The following is a 25706-nucleotide window of genomic DNA, read 5'->3' as shown; positions in this document are numbered from 1 at the left end:
TGCTTATTGTGGACAAAAATGATTTTACTACTTTTGTCTTTTAACCTCCCTACTAGCTTTGTGGGTGGATGATTTCCTACCTTTATTGTATGTTTGCTTTTACCAGTGAGATTTTCCATTTTGTAATTTTCTTGTTTCTTGTTGTGGCCTTTTCTTTTCTATCTAGAGAAGTTCTTTTAGCATTTGCGTAAAGCTGGTTTGGTAGTGCCAAATTCTTTTAGCTTTTGCTTGCCTATATAGCTTTTTTTTTATTCACTCAGTAAACTGCAAGTTTTATTTCTAAGGAAGTAGGGAGAATAGCTATTGGCATCTATGCTCTGTTGGGATTTTGGGTAGTTCATGGAACTGAAGGTCAGGAACATCTCAGGGATTCACAGAAAGTCTCTTTAGGAAGCTGTTGTGGGATAATTTTCCCCTGCTTCTTCAATCCCTGGGAGCCCACTCAAGATTCAAATTCCCAGGAGAAAGAGTCTAAATTTAAGTTTGCCTTAGCTGCTCGCTGGGGGATCAGAAAAGTGGACCTCCGTTGTTGACTCTCCACCAATTATAAGGACTGGGCCAGGATCCTTCCTCAAAAGAAGGGATTCTGGGCAGAAAAATGTCACAAGTGTCTCCCAGGCTTCATTTGTTGTCTCATTTTGTTCTCTCTCTTCCAGCCCCAGATTCTTCTTAGCAGAGAGAAGGCATGGTAGGGTGTGGAGTGGAAACAACAGTGCTTTTGAAATTAACACACCTGGGTTTACTCACAGTTCTGCATTTACCAGGTGTATGACATTGGACCCGTATTACTTCACTTGGCTGAGCCTCAGTTTCCCCAGCTATTGGAAAGGGGATAATCTTACGTGCCTTAAAATTGGTTGTGAGTATTAACATAGTGGAATTGCCACAGTCTCAGTATCACTAGTCTTGAGGATGAATAGGGCCACTTTGACAGTGGTAATCTAAGTTTCACTGATTCTCCATGACCTGTGAACCCCCACTTTCGCTGCTTCAAGTATTTGTGAGGGCAGTTAGGGAATGCCCTACACTACATAGCTTTTGATATCTCCATCAAAACTGAACAAGAGTCTTCCTGGGTAGAGTATTCTTGGTTGTGGGTTTTTCTCTTCCATCACTTTAAGTATATCATTCCACTCCCTTCTGGCCTGCAGAGTTTCTGCTGAAAAATCAGCTGATAGCCTTATGGGAGTTCCCTTGTATGTTATTTGTTGCTTTTCCCTTGTTGCTGTTAATATCCTTTCTTTAACTTCCATTTTTATCATTTTGATTACAATGTGTCATGGTGTATTCCTCTGTGGGTTAATCCTGTATGGGATTCTGCATTTCCTGGACTCGAGTGACTGTTTCCTTCCATGGGATAAGGCAGTTTTCAGCTATTATGTCTTCAAATATGTTCTCAGGCCCTTTGTCTCTCTCTTCTCCTCTGGGACCCCTATAATATTAGCATGCTTGGTGTTGTCCCAAAGGTCTCTTAAACCGGCCTCATTTCTTTTCGTTCTTTTTTCTTTTTTCTGTTCAGTGGCGATTTCCTCTACTCTGTCTTCCAGCTCACTGATCCATTCTTCTGTATCACTAAGTCTACTACTGATTCCTTTACTGTATTTTTCATTTCAATTATTGTATTTTCATCTCTGTTTGGTTGTTCTTTACATTTTCTGACTCTTTGTTCAAAACTTCTAGCTTCTTCCTTTGTGCATCCATTCTTATCCCGAGTTCTTTGATCATCTTTATGATCCTCACTCTGAACTCTTCTTTGGATAGATTGCCTATTTCCTCTTCACTTAGTTCTTCTTCTGGGGTTTATCTTTTTCCTTCATCTGGAACATGTCCCTCTGACCCCTCATTTTGCCAAAGTTGCTGTTTGCATTTTTATGTATCTGGTATGTTAGTTAGAGTTCCTGACCTTGGAGAAGTGGCCTTTTATAGGAGATGTCCCATGTGCCCCATTAGAGCACTCCCCTCTCATCACCCAAGCTATGTGCCCTAGGGGTTCCCCCAATGAGGGCTTCATGTGTCCTTATGTTGTGGCAGGCTGACTATGTGGGTGATCTGGTATGCTTGTTTGGCCCCTAGTCCAGTTGGTTGCCAGACCCAGCCTTGTGCAGAGGCTGCCAGCTGCTGGTTGGCAGGGCCTGGTCATGAGACAGCTGACTGCAGAACCCCAGGGCTAGTGCTGTTCTCTGATTGGTGGAGTCAGGGTCCAGAAAACTCCAGGGCAGTTGCCTGCCCACTGGTGAGTGAAGCTTGGTTCTGGAGTTAGGACCAGACTACTGGCAAACAGAGCCAGAACCTGGAGGATGGCTAGAGAGCCCAAGGATCCCAGAGCTGGTGTCAGGTCGATTGGGGGCAGGGGGAGGTTTCTGACACATTTGGGTGAGAGGTATGGTGTGTTCCAATGCTTGTGTTGGTCTGCTAGTGGGCAGGGCCAGGGCCCAGCTGGTAATAGGGCAGGGCTGGTCCTACTGTGGGCAAGCTCAGTCCACATGCTGCTGGATTGTGGTTTTCTTGCATCTGTTGCTTGCCCACTAGTGGGTCAAGTTCAGTCCTGGCCCTCTGGTGGGCAGGGTCATGTCAAGAGGCAAGTCTAGGTAGCTGTGGGCTCAGGAAGACATTAGGCAGCCTGTCTTCTGATGGGTGGGGTTATATCCCCATTGAGTTACTTGCCCAGTCTGAGATGTCTAGCATTGGTGCCTACAGGCTGTTGGGTGGGGCCAGGCCTTTGTGATAATGAGCTACAGGGAGAACCACAATGGCATCCGCCAGTACCAGTGTCCATGCAGCAGAAGCAGCTCCCAAAAGTAGTTGCCACTAGTGTTTATGTCCCCAGGGTCAGCCACAGCTGCCCCCCACTTCTCTGGGAGACTCTCCAAGACCAGGAGGTAAGTCTGGCTTAGGCTCCTATCAAATTACTACTTTTACCCTGGGTTCTGGAGTGTGAGATTGTTTGTGTGCCCTTTAAGAGTAAGTCTTTATTTCTCCCAGTCCTTTGGGGCTCCTGAAATTAAGCCCCACTGGTCATCAAGGTCAAATACTCTGGGGAATCACCTTCTGGGTTCAGGACCCACAGGCTGGGGAGCCCAACATGGGACTCAGAACTCTCACTTCTCTGGAGAATCACTGCAATATAATAATTTTCCAGGTTGTGGGTCACCCACCCAGGGTTATGGGACTTGATTATATTGCAAGTCTGCTCCTCCTACCTGTCTCATTGTGGTTTGTTCTTTATGTCTTTAGTTATAGAAGATCTTTTCTGGTACGTTCTGTTCTTTTTCATTGATGGTTGTTCTGCAGATAATTGTGATTTTGGTATGTTTGTGAGAGGAGGTGAGCTCAGGATCTTTCTACTCTGTCACCTTAGCCAATTACCAAAAGATATTTTTGGTTGTTAACATATATTTGATTTACAATGTTGTATTAGTTTCAGGTGTACAGAAAAGTGATTTATTTATATATGTATTTTCAGATTTTTTTCATTATAGGTTATTACAAAATATAGAATACAGTACCCTGTGCTATACAGTAAATTGTTGATTATTTTATATATAGTATTTTGTATAATCCCAAACTCCTATTTATCCCTTGCCCACCCACCACTTTCCATTTCAGTAACCATAAGTTTGTTTTCTATGTCTGAGTCTGTTTCTGTTTCTGTAAATAAATACATGTATATTATTTCTTAGATTCTACATATAAGTGATATCATATATTTGTCTTTCTCTGTATGACTTATTTCACTTAATATGATAATCTCTAGGTCCAACCATGTTGCTGCAAATGGCAGTATTTCATTCTTTTCATAATGGAGAAGTATTCCATTGTATATATGTACCACATATTCTTTATCTATTCATCTGTTGATGCACACTTATATTGCTTCCATGTCTTGGCTATTGTAAAGATTGCTGCTATGAACATTGTGGTACATGTATCTTTTTGAATTAAAGTTTTCATTTTTTCTAGATATATGCCTAGGAGTGGGATTGCTGGATCATATGGTAGTTCTATTTTTAGTTTCTTTTTAAAGAACCTTGATACTGTTTTCCATAGTGGCTGCACCAATTTACATTCTCACCACCAGTGTAGTAGGGTTCCCTTCTCTCCACACCCTCTCCAGCATTTATTATTTGTAGACTTTTTAATGATAGTTATTCTAATTGGTGTGAGGTGATACCTCATTGTAGTTTTGATTTGCATTTCTCTAATAACTAGGAATTTTGAGCATCTTTTCAGGTGCCTGTTGGCCATCTGTATATCTTCTTTGGAGAAATGTCTATTTAGGACTTCTTCCCATTTCTTGGTTGGATTGTGGGGGTTTTTGATATTGAATTGCATGAGCTCTTTGTATATTTTAGAAATTAACCCTTTGTCAGCCATGTAGCTTGCAAATATTTTCTACCCCTTTTGTAGGTTGTCTTTTTGTTTTGTTTCCTTTGCTGTGCAAAAGTTTTTAAGTTTGATTAGATCCCATTTGGGTTTTCTTGCTTTTATTTCTTTTGCCTTGCCTGATCTAAGAAAATATTGCTACAATTTAGTCTGAAAATGTTTTACCTAAGTTTTCTTCTAGGAGTTTTCTGGTGTCATGGCTTTGATTTTTAAACCTAAATTTTGAGTTTATTTTTGTATATGGTATGAGGGAGTGTTCTAATTTCATTGATTTACATGTGGCTGTCCAGCTTTCCCAACACCACTTGTTCTCAGTTGTATACTCTTGCCTCCTTTGTCAAAGATTAACTGACCGTAGGTGTGTGGGTTGATTCTGGGCTCTCTATTCTCTTCCATAGATCTATATGTCTGTTTTTTGCCAATATCACATTGTTTTGATAACTGTAGATTTGTAGTATTGTCTGAAGTCTGGGAGTATTATGCCTCTAGTTTTGTTCTTTTTTCTCAGGATTGCTTTGGCAATTCTGGGTCTTCTGTGATTCTATATAAATTTTATGATTATTTGTTCTAGTTCTGTGAAAATATCATGGGTAATTTGATAGGGACAGTATTTCTGTAGATTGCTCTAGGTAGCTTGGCCATTTTAGCAATATTACTTCTTCCAATCCAAGAACATGGGATATCTTTCCATTGCAGTGAATCATTTTCAACTTCCTTTATCAGTGTTTTATAATTCTCACTATAAAGATCTTTCACTGCCTTGGTTAGTTTTATTCCTAGGTATTTTATTTTTTGATGCAATTTTAGATGGGATTTTTTTTTTACTTTCTCTTTCTGATATTTCATGGCTAATGTAAGTAAATGCAACAGATTTCTGTATATTAATCTTGTATCCTGCTATATTACTGAATTCATTTGTTACTTCTAATAGTTTTTGTGTGGCATCTTTAAGGTTTTCTATATAGAGTGTCTTGTCATCTACATATAATGACAATTTTACCTCTTCCTTCCAATTTGGATACATTTTATTTCTTTTTCTTATGTGATTGCTGTGGCTAGGACTTCCAATACTGCATTGAATAGAAGTGGTGAGAATGAGCATCCTTGTCTTGGAATCGTGAATTTAGTAAGACAGCTTTCAGTTTTTCACCATTTAGTATTATGTTGGCTATGATTTTGTCATAAAATAGCTTTTATTATGTTGAGAAATGTTCCACCTATACCCACTTTGGTGAGAGTTTTTATCATAAATGGATGTTGAATTTTATCAGATGCTCTTTCTTCACCTATTGATATGACCATGAGTTTTTGTTTTTCCTTTTGTTAATGTGGTGTATCACATTAATTGATTTGTGTATGTTGAATCACCCTGGATTGAATCCAACTTCATCATGGTGTATAATCCTTTTTATGTATTGTTGGCTTCAGTTTGCTCATATTTTGTTGAGGATTTTTGCATCTATATCCATCAAAGATATTGGCCTGTAATTTTCTTTTTTTCTTTTTTTTTGTAGGGTCTCTGTCTGGTTTTGTATCAAGTTGATGGTGGCTTCATAGAATGAATTTGGGAGTGTTCCCTCCTCTTCAGTCTTTTGGAAGAGTTTGAGAAGGATTGGTATAAGTTCTTCTTTGTATGTTTGATAGAATTCCCCAGTGAAGCCATCCCATCATGGACTTTTGTTTGCAGGGAGTTTTTTTTTTTTATTACAGATTCTATTTCACTTCTAGCAGTCAGTCTGTTCAAATTATCTGTTTCTTCTTGGCTCAGTTGTGGTTGGCTGTATTTTTCTAGAAACTTGTCCATTGCTTCTACATTGTCCAATTTTTTTGGCATATAACTATTTGTAGTATTTTCTTATTTTTTTTTTGTATTTCTGTGGTATCAGTTGTTGTTTCTCCTCTTTAATTTCTTATTTTGTTTATTTGGGTCCTCTCTTCTTTTTGGTGAGCCTGGTCAGAGGTTTGTTGATTTTGTTTATCCTTTCAAACAAACAGCTCTGGGATTTATTGATTTTTCTATGTTTTTATTTCTCTTTTATTTATTTCCTCTCCGATTTTATTGTTTTCTTCCTACTGTTGACTTTGGGTTTTGTTTGTTCTTCATTTTCTAATTCTTTTAGGTGTTAGGTTAGGTTGTTTATTTGAAATTTTTCTTGTTTCTCAATGAAGGCCTGTATCACTATGAACTTTCCTCTTAGAACTACTTTTGCTGTAACCCATAGATGTTGTAAGGTGGTGTTTTCATTATCTTTTTGTCTCAAGGTATATCTGATTTCCTCTTTGATTCCATCATTGACCCATTGTGTTTTTAGAAGCATGTTGTTTAGTCTTCATGTGTTCTTTTTTCCCCCATTTTTCTTTCTGTGGTTGATTTATAGTTTCATACCATTGTGGTCAGAAAAGATGCTTGAAACAATTTCTAGTCTCTTAAATTTGTTGAGGTTTGTTTTATGTCCTAGTATGTGGTCTATCCTAGAGAATGTTCCATGCATGCTTGAAAAGAATGTGCATTCTGTGTTTTTGTTTTTTGTTTTTGCTTGTTTGTTTGTTTGGGGTATATATTGTCCTGTAGATATCAATTATGTCCAACTGTTTTATTGTGTCATTTAGGATCTCTGTTACTTATTGATTTTCTGTCTGGAAGATCTGTCCTTTGATGTCAGGGGCTGTTAAAGTCTCCTACTATTGTGTTCTTGTCAACTTCTCACTTTATGTCTGTTAGTATTTGTTTTATGTATTTAGGTACTCCTATATTGGGTGCATATATGTTAACAAGTGTAATATCCTCTTCTTTTAATGCCTCCTTTATCATTATTTAGTGTCCTTCTTTGTCTTTCTTTATGGGCTTTTTAAAAAGTCTCTTTTGTCTGATATGAGTATTGTCTACCCCGACTTTCATGTCCTTTCCATTTGCATGAAATATCTATTTCCATCCCTTAACTTTCAATCTATATGTTTCTTTCAGCCTAAAGTGAGACTCTTGTAGGCAGCATGCTGTAGGTTCTTATTTTTTTATCCAATCGCCACTCAATGTCTTTTGATTGGGGCATTTAGTCCATTGATATTTAAAGTAATTATTGATAAGTATGTATTTATTGTCATTTTAAACCTTGTTTTCCAGTTGATTTTGTAGTTCTTTTTTCTTTCTTCTTCTTTTTTTTTTTTTACTTTTCTGGTTTTATAGTTTTCTTTTGTATTATAGTTGTGTTCCTTTCTTTTTGGTTTTTGTGACTCTTTTATTTTTTTGATTTGTGGTTATGCTGGTTTTCATGTATGTTAACCCATAACTATATCTACTTTTTGTAAACTGATAGTCATACAAGTTCAAACACATTCTAAAAGATCTACTTTTTTTACTCCCCTCCCCCCACTTTGTGACTTTGATATCCTATTTTACATCTTTATGTTTGTCCATTTGCTATTATTATAGTTACAATTGCTTTTACAAAAAATTTTAATTGGTTTTTAATCTATGTACTGGCTTAAGTTATCTTCAATTCTTTTACATATTTGCCTTTCCTATTATGTTTTTTCCTTTCCTATGGATTCTCTTTTCTGTTTAGAGAAGACCTTACAATATTTCTTTTAGGGTAGGTTTAGCACTGCTGCATTGTTTTGTTGTTCTTTGTTTCCCCTCCTATTCTAAATGATAATCTTGCTGGGTAGAGTATTCTAGGTTGCAGGCTTTTCCCTTTCAGAGCTTCAAATATATCATGCCACTCTCTTCTGGATGGCAAAGTTTCTGTACAGAAATTAGCTGATAGCCTTATTGGGACTCTCTTGTAAATGACTCTGATTTTTCTCTCACTGCCTTTAGAATACTCTCTTTTTCTTTAACTTTTTCCAATTTAATTATATGTTTTGCTGTGGGTCTGTTTGGGTTCATCTTCTTTGGGACCCTCTGTGCTTCCTATACCTAAATATCTGTTTCCTTCTTTAGGTTTGGGAAGTTTTTAGCCATAATTTCTTCAAATACATTTTTGATCCCCCTTTCTCTTTCTTTTCCTTCTGGAACCCCTATAGTTTGGTGTGCTTTATATTATCCCATAGATCTTGTATGTTGCTTTCATTTTTTTCATTTGTCTTTCTGTCTGCTGATTGGGTTATTTCCATTATTCCATCTTCCAGATCACTTATTCATTCTTCTGTACTATTTAGTCTGCTATTCATTGCTTCTAGATTGGTTTCTATCTCAGCAATTGTATTGTCTAATTTTGATTGGTTCCTCTTTATAGTTTCTAGTACCTTGTTACAGTGATCTGCACTTCTTTTGATAATCTTTCTTAATTCCTTTAGTATTTTTAGTACTTCCTTTTTGGACCTGGGGTCTGGTAGAATGGAGAGGTCTGTTTCATTGTTTGTTCTTTCAGGGGATTTCTCTTGCTCTTTTAATTGGCAGTAGTTCCTGTGCTTTTTCATTTTACTTAAGTTTCTCTGACTCTGTATTTAGGAGAAAAAGTTATCTACTGTAGTCTTGAAGGCTGTTTTTCTGTGGCAGCATCCCTGTGTAGACTGTGTGCATCCAAAATTTTTGGTGTGAGGACTGTTTTCGGTATGGATGCCAGCTATGTCTTTCCTCAGAGTGTGCTGGTCATTGTCCCCTTGGTAGGAGGTGTATTTTTTGTTGTGATGATTAGAGCCTGCACTGGTTGTTGGGCAAATCCTCCTCTTTGCTCTATGGCTGTCACAGCCCTGTCAGGGGCAGGGTCTGGTCCCCAGTTGTTGGAGTAGAAGCCCCCAGATCTGGCTGTAAGCTGTGGTGTGAGGTAGGTGGGACTGGAGCCCTCCCACTGGGAAATGAATCGCTGCATATTCCTCCCACAGGGCTTTTTACCATGAACATGAGATTCTGTTACACTGCCCACCACCCTCTGTGTGGATCAACAAAGTCCACTGCTCGTGGACCCGCCTCCAGACTTGGCTCCAATACCCTGCCTCCCATGAGTGAGCCCTCACAAAGCCTGCCATGGCCAGAGCTACATGCTACTATAAGAACAGTGACAGTGGGTATCTTATGGCAGACCCACATCCCACCCTGCATGTGCTGATAATGGGGCTCCTATGGCAGACCTGTACCATTTTGCACATGTTAACAATGGTGGCCTGGACCACACCCTAGGCCCTTCAGGCTGTCTCTGCACAGCTAAACTGAGTCTTCTCTCAGGGTCTGTACTCTGAAACCCGAGTTTCAGTACCTAGCCACTGCACGTACTAGCAGGCACGTGTTTCGGGCTGGGAGGTGTGGTGACCATGGCAGCCATTACTGCCAGTCTCTCTTTGCCCTGATTGCTAGCAAACCAGCACCTGCACACTCCTCTTGAGCAAAGTACAGGTGACTCCACCACCATATATGCCCAGGTGGACCTCCCTGCAAGTGAAGGTGATTCCCAGGGCAAGGGAACTTTTCCTCTTTCACAGCTTCCTCCCAGGGGCACAGGTTCCATTCCAATTCCTTCCTTTTTTTTTTTTTTCTTTTTTCATTCTACCTGGTTATGTGGGGATCTTTCTTGCAACTTTGGTTGTATAAAAGATCTTCTGCCAGCTTTCAGGTGGTTTTCTGTGAGAATTGTTCCACATGTAAATGTATTATTATGTGTTTGTGGAAGGAGGTGAGCTCCACGTCCTACTCCACCATCTTGATCTCTGCCCCTGAAAGATTTTTTTTAAGCTGGCAAGAGTTAAAATATCACCAAGACAATTATCCAAGGTATGTAGTGCTTTTTTATTTTGCAATATCTTAGATTCACAGAAAAGTTGTAGAGATAGTACAGAAAGTCTCCCTACACCCTTCACCCAGCTTCCCTCATGTTCATGTCTTACATAATAGATACATTTATCAAAACTGAGAGGTTAACGTTGGTACAATTAAATTATAGACTTTATTTGGATTTTACTAATGTCCTTTTTTTGTTCCAGCATCCAATCCAGGAGACCACATCATTATGTTTCCTCAGTGTCTTACCGTCTGTGACAATTTTTCAGAGCCTGCTGCTGTAAATCAGGGGTTCTCAGCCCTGACGGTCCACTAGAATCACTTAGGAAGCCTTTGAAGAGCACCAAGGCCAGAGCCACTCACCAATTACACCAGAGTTGCTGGGTGTGGCGGGGACCAGTATCAGTTTTTCTGTAGCTCCAGGTGATTCTGATGTGCAGCCAGCCAGAGTTAACATATCAGAATTCCTACTCATCCAGCCAAAGTTCTTCTTAGCATGAGCCAATGACTATTTATAACTTAATTTTTAATGACACATGAATATTTAAATACATTTCTTACATAGTGCTTACTAGTGCTTTATAACTATTTTATCACATCAGAACATTGCAGACAAAGGTTGTCTCTTTTAATTACCCCTCAGTTATAGGGATAATTAAAAGAGACTTCCCCTTCTCCAGAAACACAGACACTCACCCTTATGACTTTGGTTTGTATCTTTACTGACTTTTTTCTATGATTTTTCATCAAAACATTAGGAAACAAGATGGCACTGTGTGTTTATGGTTTTAAATGTGTTTATGGTTTTAAATGGTATCATATGTAACATTCTACAGTATGATTTTTCACTTGATATGTCTCAGAGATTTATCCACATTGTGATGTATAAGTCTAGCTCATTCATTTTAATAGTTTCATAGTATTTCATAGTATGAAAATACACTAACTTGTTTATTTATGGACATTTAACTTATATCTCTGTGTTTGCTCTTGCAAGCCCTGCTGCCATGTGCATCCTTTGGTATGTCACAGAATGCTCCTTACAGTATAGCATTTATGTCAATAAATACAACACCATCTGGTTTCCAGCATGTTTCTATGTAAAAGAATGAATATCTAGAAATAGAAGTGTTAGACCTCAAAGGGTGTGGAGTCTGCATGTTTTGTTTTAGTTGATATTATCTTATTCCCATCCTTACCAGCTTTCCCAATTGATTCTCACTTTATTCTCCCAGAAGCAGTGTATGAGAGTACCAGTTATCCCGACATCTTTGCCAACACTTAATTTATCAAACTTTTTAATGCTTGCCAACAAACTGGTAATAAATGTTATCTCATTCTTTTAATTTGCATTCAGTGACTATTTTAATAGAACTGTAAAACACCAGTGTTGAAAGAGACCTCATTGATCTTATAGTCCAACCCCTCTGTTTAAAGAAGAATTTTTTAAATTGCATGTAAGTAATACATGAACACATTATCATGATGAAAGTCTAAAATGAAAATTGCAATGTATTGAATAAAAATGAAAGTCCTATTTTGCATCTTCCTCTGACCCCCTTACTGAGAAGTAAACTACTGTTGATTTGTTGGTATATTATGATGGCTCATTTACTACATATGTATCAATACCTGCATATGTAAATGCACAAAAAATATAGCAGGTGGTGATGGTGTTTTATGTAAAAGGAATATAGCTCTGTGTATTTTTCTGTGGTTATCATTTTCTCAAAACAACATATCTTAGAAACCTTTCCATATCAGCACACAAAGTTTAGTCTATTTTTAAACTGTTGCATAAAATTCTATAGTATGGTGTGTATTAGCTATTTATTGCTGTGTAACAAATTATCCCCCAATTTAGCACTTTAAAACAACACACATTTATTATCTACTCAGTTCCTGAGACCAGGAATCTGGGAACAACTTATCCTGGTGGTTCTGGATCAGAGTCTCTCATGAGGTTGCAGTTGAGCTGTGGGCCAGGGCTACAGTCAACTGAAGACTTGGCTGGGAGTAAAACATTGGCGTATAAGGTATAAGCCATCACTTACATGGGTATTGGCAAGAAGACTCAGTCTTTCTGTGCATGGGGCTTTCTATAAGGCTGCTTACAGCAAGGCAGCTTCCTTAGTGATGAGAAAGAGGGAGAGAACCCAAGATGGAAGCTGATGTCTTTTTATAGCCTAAGTTCAAGAATGGCATGCCATCACTCTGCCATGTGCTATTGGCTATTGGTCATGCATAACAACCCTGGTTCAATGGGAGAGGACTACACCTGGGGCAATACCAGGAGGCGGGGTCATTGAGGGCCAACTTGGATGTTGGCTACCACATGAGGTTACTGTGGTGGTTTTCAGGTTTTCACAATCACATGCAGCGCTGCCATGAACATACTTGGGCATGCTTCTTGATGCACCTGTACTTCTCTCCAAGTCTTAAAGTAGAATTGTGTTCTTTTTCATTTTCAAATAGGGAAATTGAAACTAGAGAAAAGCGACTTCTCCAAGGTTACACTGCTAGTCCCCTGCTAGTCCAGGATTACAACTTCAATCACCTGACTTTCAGTCCATTCCACCTCCAGAGCCTTTCTGTGGGCAAGGTAAATATGGGCTGAGATTTCAAAACATAACCTGAGATAAAGCCTCGCTGGTAATTGTCAACAGTCAGTTCCCAGAATACCAGCAAACGTGTAATGGCGAATGTTGCTTTGTAGGTGCTAAATATACGTCACTGCACTCAAAGGCTAGCTTAGCCAATGTGTGAATCCCTGGTCTGCCTTGATTAAAAAGAAGCTGGTGGAAACAAGAAATCCTTTCTGTGCCATAATCAACAGAAACACTGGAGTCAGACAGACCTGTATTTGAATTCCAGCTCTAGCTCTATGACTGTGAGCCAGCCACATAATTCCTCTGATCCTGTTTTTTCACCTATAAAATGGGAATGTGCAGAGTACCTATTGCACAGGGTCGTGCTGAGGATTACTCGTGCTGATATATGTGATGCGCCAGCTCAGGGGCTGGCCTGCTCCATGGAGGAGCACCATGGGGCTGCTATTCTCTGTACTTTTCCTGATGGACCCACTTTAGCTATCCATCAAGCTTCCTGAATGAACTACAATTTTCTAACAATAAGTGATGCAGACAGAGCCTAGTTTATACCCTTTTCACATCTCCTGATTCTCTGCTGTTTACACTGACCACTATATTGTGGCCTGTGTTTCCTGTTGCAAGCGATCCAGATATTTGGTGAATGGGTGTGCAGTAAGCATGGAGCCCACTGAGGGCTGCCCCTCCAGCTCAGTACACAGTGCTCTTGCTGGCCCAGGTGTGGGTGGTAGTTGTCTATGCTACTCTCCCGTCAGGCCTAACCTGAATCTTCCTCACCTCTGCGACTCTAGCTCCAGCAGAGGGCCCCAGAACCTTAGAAGTGTCTGGAATGAATGAATGAATAATTGAATGAATGAAAAGAGATCAATTTAACCAAATCAAGTGAAATAGGGGTTGTCACAATGGACATCTTTGGGACATCAGATAATCACCTGGATTCTGATTTAAGATGTTAAGAGGTTTGGGGGATGTGGAATAACTTTGAGCTCTCAGATGTCCAGCAGAAGGAAGGAGGGTAGAGTAGGACAAGAAGATGGAAGAGGGGCAGGTGGGGAGCTAGTTTCTATGTGGTCATTTTATGGTGCCCTTGGGACTTACAGAATAGACATCATCTACTGGGTGGAGCTTGAGAGAGACACCATGACTTTTCACCAGCTGATAAGCAAATGGACTTTTGACCATAGGTCACTGGATTTCCTTGAGCTTCAGGAAAGGATTTCTGGGACCCCAACTGTTCTTTAGCATGTAAAGGACACACAGGGTTTCTGGCCAGTGCCAGACAAGGACAGGGATGTATAGATATAAAGGGGAAGTGACAAATGTCACAGGCAAGTGATTCCCAAGGCCATTACCAGAAGGACACAAGCATTCTCTCTCTTTTAGGATCCTGGAAGGTCCAATGACACCCCCACAGGGAACATGTGAGTTTGGCTTCCCAACCCTACCCCTCGCCCCAGCATTTCCTCCACAGCCCCGAAGAAGACCCAGCTCCTGGAGGGAGGCTGGCTCACTGGCTTCAGTGGCAAAGACTCATTTCCTCCTCTGCTTGGGAAGCTGCAGGGAGCCAGACTGGGCCCATCAGCTGCCCTCGCTGGCTCAGAGGGAGGTGCACCCCCGGAGGGGCCTAGGTGGGAAGGGCAGGGGCTCCAGGGTACCCATGCAGCGCTAGCGCTCAGCGCAGCCACAATGCCGCTCCTGGCGAGGCTCCGTGGGGCACGCCAGGCACTAACCCTGACAGGCAAAGGCCTGCACAGGCCAAGTCTCACACAGTGCTCTCGCTCCAAACCCCTCCACTGTTCTTCCTCGGGAAGCTTCCTGTTGAAAGATAAATGTTTTGCCCGTGACCAAATGGATTGATATTTATTTATTTTCCTTTCCTTCCAGGCCTGTGCCAGCCCAGACAGGCCAAAGGGCAGGATTCCAAGCAGCTGAGATGATCTTAGAGAAACCTGGAACTTCCCTGTGACACAAGTGTGGCAGAAAGAGGCAGGCCCAGGGGTTGCCAGCACCCCACGATCCCTTGGCAAGTGGGGCACCCCTCAGGGTGGGAAGGGGCCCCTACCTGTTTGGTGAACCTGGCCACTGGTTCCTGAATCTCTGCTTTCAAGGGCCTTGAGTGGCTTATGTCCCAGGAACATGGAGTCATCACAGAGCACTTACATCCAAACTCCATTTTCCTTCAAAAGAGTGCCCTGGTCAGAGTAAGTAAAGGCAACCCTGTACACTTTGGTAAATCAGTGATTGGTCCATACTGTAACTGGGCCTTTAGAACTGACAGTGAGCTTCCCGATGTGATTCTCACAGGAGAGCGCTACAGAGTTCCTGGAAAATCCCCTATCGACCCTGCCAGGAAACAGGTGTTCCACAGAGGTGACCGTGGCCGACAAGTAAAGACAATTCCAAAGTGTAAACATATTTTTTATAATTTAGATATAAAACGTCAGAAGAACACTGTACTCACCTTATACTCTGAAATAAATTGAACAAAACAGTGAAGTCAGACAAAGACAAATATTGTATGATACCACTTATGTGTGGAATCTAAAAAATAATACAATTGAATCTATGTACAAAACAAAAACAGACTCATGGACAGAAAACAAACTTATGGTTACCAAAGGGGAAAGAGGGCGGGGCAGGGATAAATTAGGAGTATGGGACTGACAGATACACACTACTAAACATAAAATAGATAAGCAACAAGGACTTGCTGTAATATGGCAACACAGGGAACTATATTCAATATCTTATAATAACCTGTAATGGAAAATAATCTGGAAATATATATATAACTGAAGCACTTTGCTGTCCACCTGAAACTAACACAATATTATAAATCAACTCTACTTCAGTTTTTTAAATTGAGCATAATTTGATAGCTCAGGCCCACTGGGGAGGGTGGAGCACGTGCCCCTACACAGGTGGCCCCCGCGAGTCCTGCATTTGAGTCCCTGCTGTTGTTGGCTTATTATAATTTTGTGACCTGCCCCTTTGTCAAGCTGTCAGCATGTGACCCTCAGCAGCTTCTCTACCTCCCTGAAGTTACTGCTTCCAGGATTGGAGCCAAAATGTGGTACATGGGGAGGGGCCGAGGGGGCAGGGGAGGGGGCGAGGAAGTGTGGTTCTGCCTTCGTCCTCCATCCTGGAGTGTGTAACTTCTCTGCTGTGGACCCCAGGCTCCCCATCTGAAATACAGGGAATTAGAAAAAGTGACTCCGTAAGGCTCTAAGCTTGGTAATTCCCATGAAGATGCTCTAAAGTGATCTCAAACTCAGCGTATCAACCCAAATGAGATTAAACTGTGGTTGTCTGTGTAGCTGCCTCACTCCTCCTGTAATCGGTGCCCTCCTATGGGCAGGGACCATCTTATAGTCATCCTCCAGCGCCTGGCAGGTAGCAGGGCTGTGATACACAAGGGTGGACAAGCAAATGGACCGACCAGCGGAGACCGAAGCACTGATTCTCTCCAGCTGTGAACCTCTCACCTGTCTCCTCAGCTCAGTCACAAGCTCTCTGGGAGCGAAGAATAGATCTTTTCTTCACGAGGTCTCCAAGCAGGGCTGATGGGCACTCAGGGTGCACTTGTGTGTCCAGGTCAGTTGTTAAAATACTGAAAAACTTCCGTACAGTTGCTGCCTGAGCCCTAGAGTGCCCCCCACCCCTAGATGCCCAGCACCTCATCCAATGCCCCCAGCCCCCTGTCTGGCTGCTAAAGGGTGATGTCTGGCCTAGCAGGGCCTCCAGGACTCTGCTCCAGCTCTATGGCTGCATCCTTCTCACTGGTCAGTGTATTGCCGTGCTATTGTTAAATGTCCGAGTGATGGACCAGCCCGATGCAGATGATGGGGATGCAGCAGATGCCTGGTAAATGCTACTTGTTACCTGAGAATCGATATATGTGGGCTGTGGTCTCCCAGTGGACTGACGGAGTTCTCAGCAAGGAAGTGGGCAGTGTGCTGCCTGATGCCCAAAGACAAGTTTACAGGTCCCTGGCTGGACAACATAAGGCCCTCCAAGGACACCCGCAGGGGAAGGAAAGTATAGACTTGCTGTCCTTGCCACTCTCATCCCTGTCAATCCATCCGTCCATCCATCCATCTGTCCACCCATCCACTGTTTGGGGCCCACACTTCAGGCACATCAGCTCCAGGAAGACCAGAGAGCAGGTCATGCCGTACAGTGAGCTGGGCCAGACGGGCAGGGGCAGTAGGAAGAGGTCAGACTTGGTGCTGGGGGTCGGAGTCGGGGTCGCTGGTCTGAGCCCCAGCCCTCTGACCAGCCTGGCGGCCAGACTCTCGGAGCCTGTATTTCCTCTTCTGCACAAGTAACAGAGTTAAACCTACTTTTAGCTTGTTGTGAGGCCTGGTGAGTCTAACAAAGGCTCTGATCTGGGCCCACAGTTGGGGCTTCTCCTCTAGATGGAATCTTATTTGGAGAAATCAGGACTTGAAAAATGACAGAGTGGTTACACAGGTATGTCTCGTTTGCAAAGACGCATCGAGCTGTACACTTATGTATGCCCTTCTATACGCAAAGTAGATACAGTAAAAAGCGAAAACACCAAACGTTCTCAGACATCGAAAATATTATCAGTAAAAAAGTTGAGATGCTAAAACAGATAGCTGAGAAAAATCTAGGATTTTAGTCGGTTTTAGTCGATTTAGTCGATTTTAGCCAGGGGGTCGGTACATTCCAGGCCAGGGATCATTATAAACAAAGGTAGGACAGGCTTTTTCACAAGGCTGTGGGAGGACAGGGGTAAGGCGGGCACGGGGCCAGGACAAGGCCCTGAGCTATGTGAGGAGGTCTGTGTAAGAAGCCATGCAGCAGTGGGCAGGGGAAATGAACGCCAAGAGCCTCTCAGGACCTCCCATGTTCCTGAAGCCTGGATGCCCCAAGGCAGGCAGAGATGGAATCCTCCGGACAACTTCTCTCTGCAACTCATCCAGCTCCTCTCCAGGCTTTCTCCTCTGCAGGTGGAGGGGCCCAGGGCCTGGCGAGGCCACCCCTGTCCACGTGGGAAAAGTGGAGGTAGGTCCAAGAGACAGAATCTCCTTCCTCACTGTGGGGAGAGGAGGGGTGTGTGTCTCCTTCAGCTCCTGGGTCAGCCTTCCCACCTGGGGCCTCAGAGAAGCCTCAGAGACAGGACCCCTCCTGTCCGGGGCCAAATCTTCAGATCAATGGGTTCATGCCACCGAGGTTGTGCAGACAATCCCCCACTACACCCCTCTGCTCCTGGAAGAGCTCTTTCTGGAGCAGCTGAAATGGTGTAGGTAACTTTCTGTGCTTTCCCAGGGAAGTCAGAAGTCAGAGACAGCCGGCCAAGCTCTTGTGGGTTCATTCATCTGGATACCAGATGGGAGGGGCAGAAAGAGGGCTCCTTAAAGCAAAAGGAAATGAGAGCTGAAGACAAAGTCTGCAAGCAGCCAGAGGCCCGCCCACCTGTAGCAGCCGAGGCTTTTTGGTCCCAAAATCTGTTCTCCACTGTTCCATGGGATATTCAGCTGAGAATATGGCCACTCAGAAGGAAGACTACATTTCCCAGCATTTCTTACAGTAGATATGGCCATGTGACTAACATCTAGTTAACAGGTAAGTGCCATTTCAGGGACGTTTATTTAAAGGGAAGAGATAGACCTTTCTCCTTTTCCTCCTTGGTGTCTGGAATGTGGGTTTAATGGCTGGAACTGGAGCAGCCATTTTGGACCATGAGGTAATCTTGGGACTGAAGCAATATATAGAAAAGCAACAAGGCAGAAGGATACTGTGGGTTCTTGATCTCATGGAGCTGCTATACTAGCACTAGGCCACCTACCTCTGGCTAGTTCTGTGAAAAGAAAGAGCCTTGTATTTTGCTTAAGTCATTTGCTATTTTGGATTTCTCTGGTACTAACAGTCAAACTTAATATTACACCATTTTTCAAGGTGCAAATCCAGCCTCCTCCAAGAAACGCTGCCAGATGGTGTGTTGCTACTTGCAAAGTCCTTTCACATGCATTTAAAAAAAATCCATTTCCTGTTTTCTGCACAATCACCTCTAGGTAAGTATTATTGCCAGCATACCACAGGTAAGGAGGAGGCAGCTCAGAGGGGTAAACGGTTTTCTGGTTTGGCAACTCTCTTCAGCTTAAATATGAATTACTAATGCCTGTGTTGATCTCCCCTCCTGCCCGTGATCTTCTCCGTGGCCCAGAGGGGGCTGATTCAACTCTGATTCCCTCCAGGGCTGAGGGCTCCACCCACAGCTGGTGCTCTGTAAATTTGTGCCAAATTGATTTACTGTGTATGCAGCAAGTTCTCCTCCATCCAAAGACATTGATTTCTTCTAAACTCCATTTCTCTCTTTGACATTCTCTAAGAAAGGGAGAAAAACTCCAAGGAGAGAAGAGCTTGGTCCTTTTGGGTGAATCTTTGGCCTGTAGAGGGCCAGGTGGCCAAGGCTTGGTAGTGTATGAAGGGACCTGCTCTGGGGTGTCAGAGGACCCAGGACAAAGTACCAGGGACCCGGAGCTGGGGCTGCAAGAGGAAAGTGTGGGGAGGAGGGGGGCCTCTGAAGCTGGGGGCCTGGCAAGGGTTCCACCCAGCTCCCTTTCTGGGGGCAGGGAGGTGGGCATGCAGAGCCCAGGGAAAGCAATGAAAGGAGCTGGTTTCATAGCCAGATGGTTTTTGCAAGTATTACTTCATTGAACCTCACAGCACTCCTCTGGAGTTGGGTGGCAGGCAATTTCATCTTTTGAAGGGGATGGAGAGCTGAAGGAGGAGAAAGAAAACGAAATCTGGTGACCCGGCTATGAGGAAAAAACACTGCCCCAGATTTGCAAATCTCCTGCGGGGAGGGAGGGACCCAAGGATTCTACCTCATGATGAAAATAACTGTTCTCCCCCCATATTCAACCAATGGCTCTTTACTGGGTTCATAGGCCAGCAACTTTGATCTGCCCAACAATTCTTGGAGGACAGAGGCAGGCATTGCCCCTTTCAACAGATGAGGAACCTGAAACCCAGAAAGGGAAAGTGACTTGCCCAAGGTCACACAGCAAGGGCAGGGGCAAAACCAGGACTGCAGTCACTTCTTGGTCTTAGCAATGGAGAAGGGGCCTTGTGTGCCACAGGCTCCCATAACCATGCACAGATGTAACCTGGGACTTCAGACTCCTTCTTCTGGCACCTTCTGTTGACAAGGGCTTATCTAGGAGACTGGCTTCCCTGGAGAGACAGTACTGCTTGTCCTAAGCATCCCAAGACCCTACTTGGATGCTACTTTCTTCATTCATTCATTCATTCATTCATTCATTCATTTATGGTTGCATTGGGTCTTCGTTGCTGTGCATGGGCTTTCTCTAGTTGCGGCGAGCGGGGGCTGCTCTTCATTGCGGTGCACGGGCTTCTCATTGTGGTGACTTCTTTTGTGGAGCACGGGCTCTAGGAGTGCAGGCTTCAGTAGTTGTGGCACGCGGGCTCAGTAGTTGTGGTGCACAGGCTTAGTTGCTCTGCACCACGTGGGATCTTCCCAGACCAGGGCTCGAACCCGTGTCCCCTGCACTGGCAGGCGGATTCTTAACCACTGTGCCACCAGGGAAGCCCCTCGGATGCTACTTTCTTCAAGGAGTTGTCATTCATCTTCCCCCACGGTCCTCCAATACTTGTGACGCACTGTCTGTGCCCTGTCACTCGTGTCACATATAATCCTTGACCCAGGTCTTGGCTGAATACTGGGTGCCCCCAGGGCGTGACCGCCATGCCTGGGTACCCCTCACGCTCCTTGGGTATGAGAGACAAGTTGGAGTGACCTCCTGATGGAATGAAGTCAGCTGTGGCTGTGAGACGCTGGGCTGGAGGATGCCGCTAAGTGCCTGTGGTATACACTGGGCCCTGGGAGGGCAGTCTCGAAGGCTGGGGGTATGCGAAGGAATGGCAGCCTCTCAGCAGTGCTCTAGGCCAGGCCTTTCCCTGAGGGGTGTGCAGAGCTAAGGAGGAGGATCCATGAAACAGCCCAGGGTCCGTCTCCCAGTGATTGTAGCTGCAGTCCTTTAAGAAACCTGCTAGTGGAGACTGTTTCAGATGCCCAGGAAGGGCCCCTTCTGCAAAGGAGAGGCGCCAAGCCAGACCCCTTCACCCAGATGGGCCTTCCTGAGCTGCCCTGGAGTCTGTCTGTCCGGGGGCGATGGGCTCAGCCCCGGCAGCCACAGTCCCATCACACTCTGCCGGGGCGCTGAGCAGTGTAACACCCTCCCCCAAATCCTGGGCTCCCACCTCCACACCGTGGTTGATAGCTGTAAGTGTAATTTAAATAAATAGCAGCATAAGGCCAACCACAACCAGTAATCTTATTTTATTTTTTTTTTGTGGTACACGGGCCTCTCACTGTTGTGGCCTCTCCTGTTGCGGAGCACAGGCTCCGGACGCGCAGGCTCAGCGGCCATGGCTCACGGGCCCAGCCGCTCCGCGGCATGTGGGATCTTCCCGGACCGGGGCACGAACCCGCGTCCCTGTATCAGCAGGCAGACTCTCAACCACTGCGCCACCAGGGAAGCCCCACAATGAGTAATCTTAAAACTAATAAGAACCTTAAGCCAAAAGGATCGTTTTCCCTCTTGTGTCTTAATGCTGCTTTCCGGGGTGGGGGCAGATGGCTGGCTGCTCAGGGGCTGGAGAGCAAACGAGGTGAGGGCACACGCCTCACCCTCACCCTTGGTCCTTCTCTGTCTTCCCAGACGTTTCTAAGTGTGATTTTTTTGTTTGTTTGTTTGTTTTTTAACATCTTTATTGGAGTATAATTGCTTTACAATGGTGTGTTAGTTTCTGCTTTATATCAAAGTGAATCAATTATACATATACATATGTTCCCATTATCTCTTCCCTCTTGCATCTCCCTCCCTCCCACCCTCCCTATCCCACCCATCTGGGTCACAAAGCACCGAGCTGATCTCCCTGTGCCATGCGGCTTCTTCCCACTAGCTATCTATTTTACGTTTGGTAGTTTTGAGGAACGCAAAAACGCTAGACACGCAGGCCCAGTCACATATATGAAAGAGATTATCTCTTCATTTCTTAGTAACTTCAGCCCACAACTTCCTCAAAGACATCTCCCAGGGCTGCAGCATCTAAATGCTTCTGCACATGAACTTTACCCCTTTGATTTCCCCTTCATGGTGTTTCAGCAGGATTTTGCAGCAGCATCCTCACTCTGCTCGGCTCCCTGCCCCCAGCCCTCCTTGGAGGGCCCCTCCTAAAACTCCAACAGGGTCTTCGCTCTCCTGCATCAAATTCTTCTATGGCTCTCCAATACCCAGAGCAGGCTCTCAGCCTACACAGCAGAATCACCTGGGAGCTTTAAAAAAAAATTGATGCTTAAGCCCCAACCAGACCAATTAAATCAGAATTTGGAGGGCAGGCACTAATCATTTCTTTTTTTTTAACATCTTTATTGGAGTGTAATTGCTTTACAATGGTGTGTTAGTTTCTGCTGTATAACAGTGAATCGGATATACATATACATATACATATATCCCTATATTTCCTCCCTCTTGCGTCTTCCTCCCACCCTCCCTATCCCACCCCTCTAGGTGGTCACAAAGTACTGAGCTGATCTCCCTGTGCTGTGCAGCTGCTTCCCACTAGCAATCTATTTTACATTTGGGAGTGTATATATGTCCATGCCACTCTCTCGCTTCAGCCCAGCTTACCCTTCCCCCTCCCTGTGTCCTCAAGTCCATTCTCTACGTCTGCATCTTTATTCCTGTCCTGCCCGTAGGTTCATCAGAACCATTTTTATTTTTTTTGATTCCATATATATGTGTTAGCATATGGTATTTGTTTTTCTCTTTCTGACTTACTTCACTCTGCATGACAGACTCTAGGTCCATCCACCTCACTACAAATAACTCAATTTCATTTCTTTTTATGGCTCAGTAATATTCCATTGTATATATGCAGGCACTAATCATTTTTAAAAGCTCGCAGGTAATTCAAATACAGAGCCATTGGTCTAAATGGTAAAGTAAAGAGAGAGAAAGCTCCTCTAATCCAGAAGGAATTAGAGAATTAGCAAAGCACCATTTGCAACCACTGATAGAATAATGGACACCTGCAAGTCAATAGATGCTAAAACCATTGGGTGAGAGGTCTTTGAGGAGCAGGATATTCACACAGTCCCCAAATAATACTCTGTGTGCCGGCTATAAAAAGATGACACTAGAACAGTGTGCTCAGAATGTGGTCCCCTGGGGTGGCAGCAGCATCACCACCTGGGAGCAAATTCTCGGGGCCACCTGGGACCCGCTGAATCAGCAACTCTAGCACTTGGGGCTCCAGTGATGGTTTAACACAGCCTCCAGGTGATGTGAGTTTGAGAACCACTTCGCTCAAGGACCTCTGGGGCGGGCATCACCAGGAGCTGCTCAGACCCCCTTAGGAAAGAAGGATTCATCATCCCTGGTGCCAAGAGCATGGTCAGACAGCAGCCTGCACGCGGCCCGTGAGGCTGGGCTGAGCTGAAGAAACCTGCCTGGAGCAAGATCTCCCCTCCCTCCGGGGCCGTCCCACAGTGGGTGAGTGATCAACTTAGTGGTATAAATGTCTGGGCCCTCCCCGCAACACAGGACAACACCGAAGCATCCCCGCCCCCAGCCCCTGGAGTCAGCTGAAGCCTCCACTTCTTCCCTTATGCAATCCTGCGTCCACCCTTCCCCCGCCCCCGCACAGGTGTGGCTCCTAACAGCTCTCGGCTGTACGACCCCGAGAGGCTGCTCTTCATCTCAGAGTCCATTTCCGAGGGAGGCTGTGCTGCAGCAGCTCCGGAGGGCTCTGCCCCGAGTCGTCATCGGCAGCGCCGTCTGCTTCCTCCTCACCACGCGTATCACTCGCTCACTGTGTGCAGAGCCGGCAGCGGAGAACGCTAAGAGCATTTTTCCGTTCAGTTCTCAGGCCCACCCTCGGTCTCCGTCTCACAGGTGAGGCTCAGAGAGGTGAAGGTGGAGGGCCAGGGCTGGTCTCTCTGACGCCAGTATCACTCTTCTATCTACCAAGCTTCCATCTACTTACTCTCCTGTCTCCCAGGGGTGCCCACACTCATGAGGGTCTGTGGGGTCAGGGTGGGGTGTAGAGGGGCCGGGAACAGGGTCCCAGAAGCTTGATACACTCGGGGAAGTGCTGGGCTGACCCCAGGCTTTCCACGGTAACCCCTGAGCCAGCAGCCAGGGCTCTTGAACCACTCAAACAAACAGTCCTGAGGGGGGGGCTTCCCTGGTGGCGCAGTGGTTGGGAGTCCACCTGCCGATGCAGGGGACACGGGTTCGTGCCCCGGTCCGGGAGGATCCCACGTGCCGCGGAGCGGCTGGGCCCGTGGGCCATGGCTGCTGGGCCTGCGCGTCTGGAGCCTGTGGTCCACAACAGGAGAGGCCACAACAGTGAGAGGCCCGCGTACCGCAAAAAAAAAAAAACCCAAAAAAACCAGTCGGGAGGGGAAGCAAGCACATGTATGTCTCTAATATAAAGCCGACTATGACGGGCACCAGGAATGAGAACGGGGAGGGGGTACAGAGAGGGCAACGGGAGAACTGGGGGAGACTTCCTGCGGCGGGTGAGGTGCTGGACACCAAGCAGAAACCCAGGAAGACCAAATACTTGGTGAGCCTGGGGTGTGGGGTGGCAGCCAGGCCACAGAGCAGCTGTGGCACAGAGACGGGGCCAGGGCCCAAACAGCTCTGCAGGGGCAGCTGCCCTGGGGGGCTGAGTGGAGGAGCTCCATGCGTGGGGAGGGCTTGCCCGGGCCCAGAAGGCGATGGGAACAGCTGCAGCTCATGCCCAGAAAGGGAGAAAGAACACAAGCCGATCCCAGGCCTCTCTACCCTCCTGGGAGATACACGGTGGGGAGGGAAGGGCAGGGGACTCAGAATCAGATGCTCTGGCCACATCTCAGCTCCGCCACTTGCTGACTGTGAAGCTTTGAGTCAGTAATTTAATATCAGTAAGCCTCATATTCCTCATCTGTTAAATTGGTGCAGTATGCCCTCCTCTCAGAGTTTTTCATTAGGTTTAAATAACATGAGAGATGTAAAAAGCGCCTGGAACACAGGAGGCCCATAATGTTTTTTCCATCCTGTTTTACTTTACCCTGTGGCCAGTGACTTGGAAATAAACATGAAATGACCACAATTATCCCTGGAATCAGCCAGGTCATACTGAATGGTCCCTATCTGCAAAAGGTTCTTACCCATCCTTGAAGATACTCTAAAACAGCAATTCTTTAAAAAGGATTCTGTGATGAAATAAAGTTGACACATCTTAGAATAAAAATAGACATAGTTCTCTCCTGCAGGACTTCTCAGAGCCTTTAATATGTACACAGAAACACTGCAAATCTCTGAGAAAGGGATCCAGTGTGGGGCTAGGGTTTTCCGAACATTTGTCCAAGAAACCTTCTGACTTCTGACCACAAATTTTTTTTTTTTTTTAAATAACCATTAACATGTTCTGCGAGATGCTGATCTAAGCTCATTCCATTCCTTTACAGATGGAAAATTGAGGCCCAGAGGGATGAATTAACGTACTCAGGGTCACAGAGAAACAGAGCTGGGATGAGAACCCAGCCCTCCACCATTTCCAGGAGCCCGGAAAACGGTAGGAGGTGTTTCCTGACATTCTTGAGCAAGATGGGGTGGGGGCGGGGGCAGGTACTGGGGGGTTAAGGGTGCCGTGCTTGGTTTCTCCAGTGGAAGCAGGTCACACAACAGCCCGCTGCCATTCACACCTGTCATTATTAGGGAGTTCCTGATTACGCCGGTCCCTTCATATTCTGTTGCACCAGTGACTGCCTGAGTTTACCAGCAATTTCTGTATAATCTGAGCTGTGTACCTAGCTCTTCACTTGCCTAGCTGCCAGCAAGGCTCCATGAAAGTAAGGAGTATGTCAGTGAGGCGTGGTGCTGTCAGCCTCCAGTGCTGCGTGTGTGGTGGGCAGCGAAACGGGCAGGGGACAGCTTGACACCAAGGCCACTTAC

The sequence above is a fragment of the Leucopleurus acutus genome (genome assembly GCF_964270905.1).
Source record: "Leucopleurus acutus genome assembly, chromosome: 5".
Taxonomy (NCBI): Eukaryota; Metazoa; Chordata; class Mammalia; order Artiodactyla; family Delphinidae; genus Leucopleurus; species Leucopleurus acutus.
The sequence above is the reverse complement of the archived record's forward strand: the minus strand, read 5'-3'. Positions refer to the sequence as shown.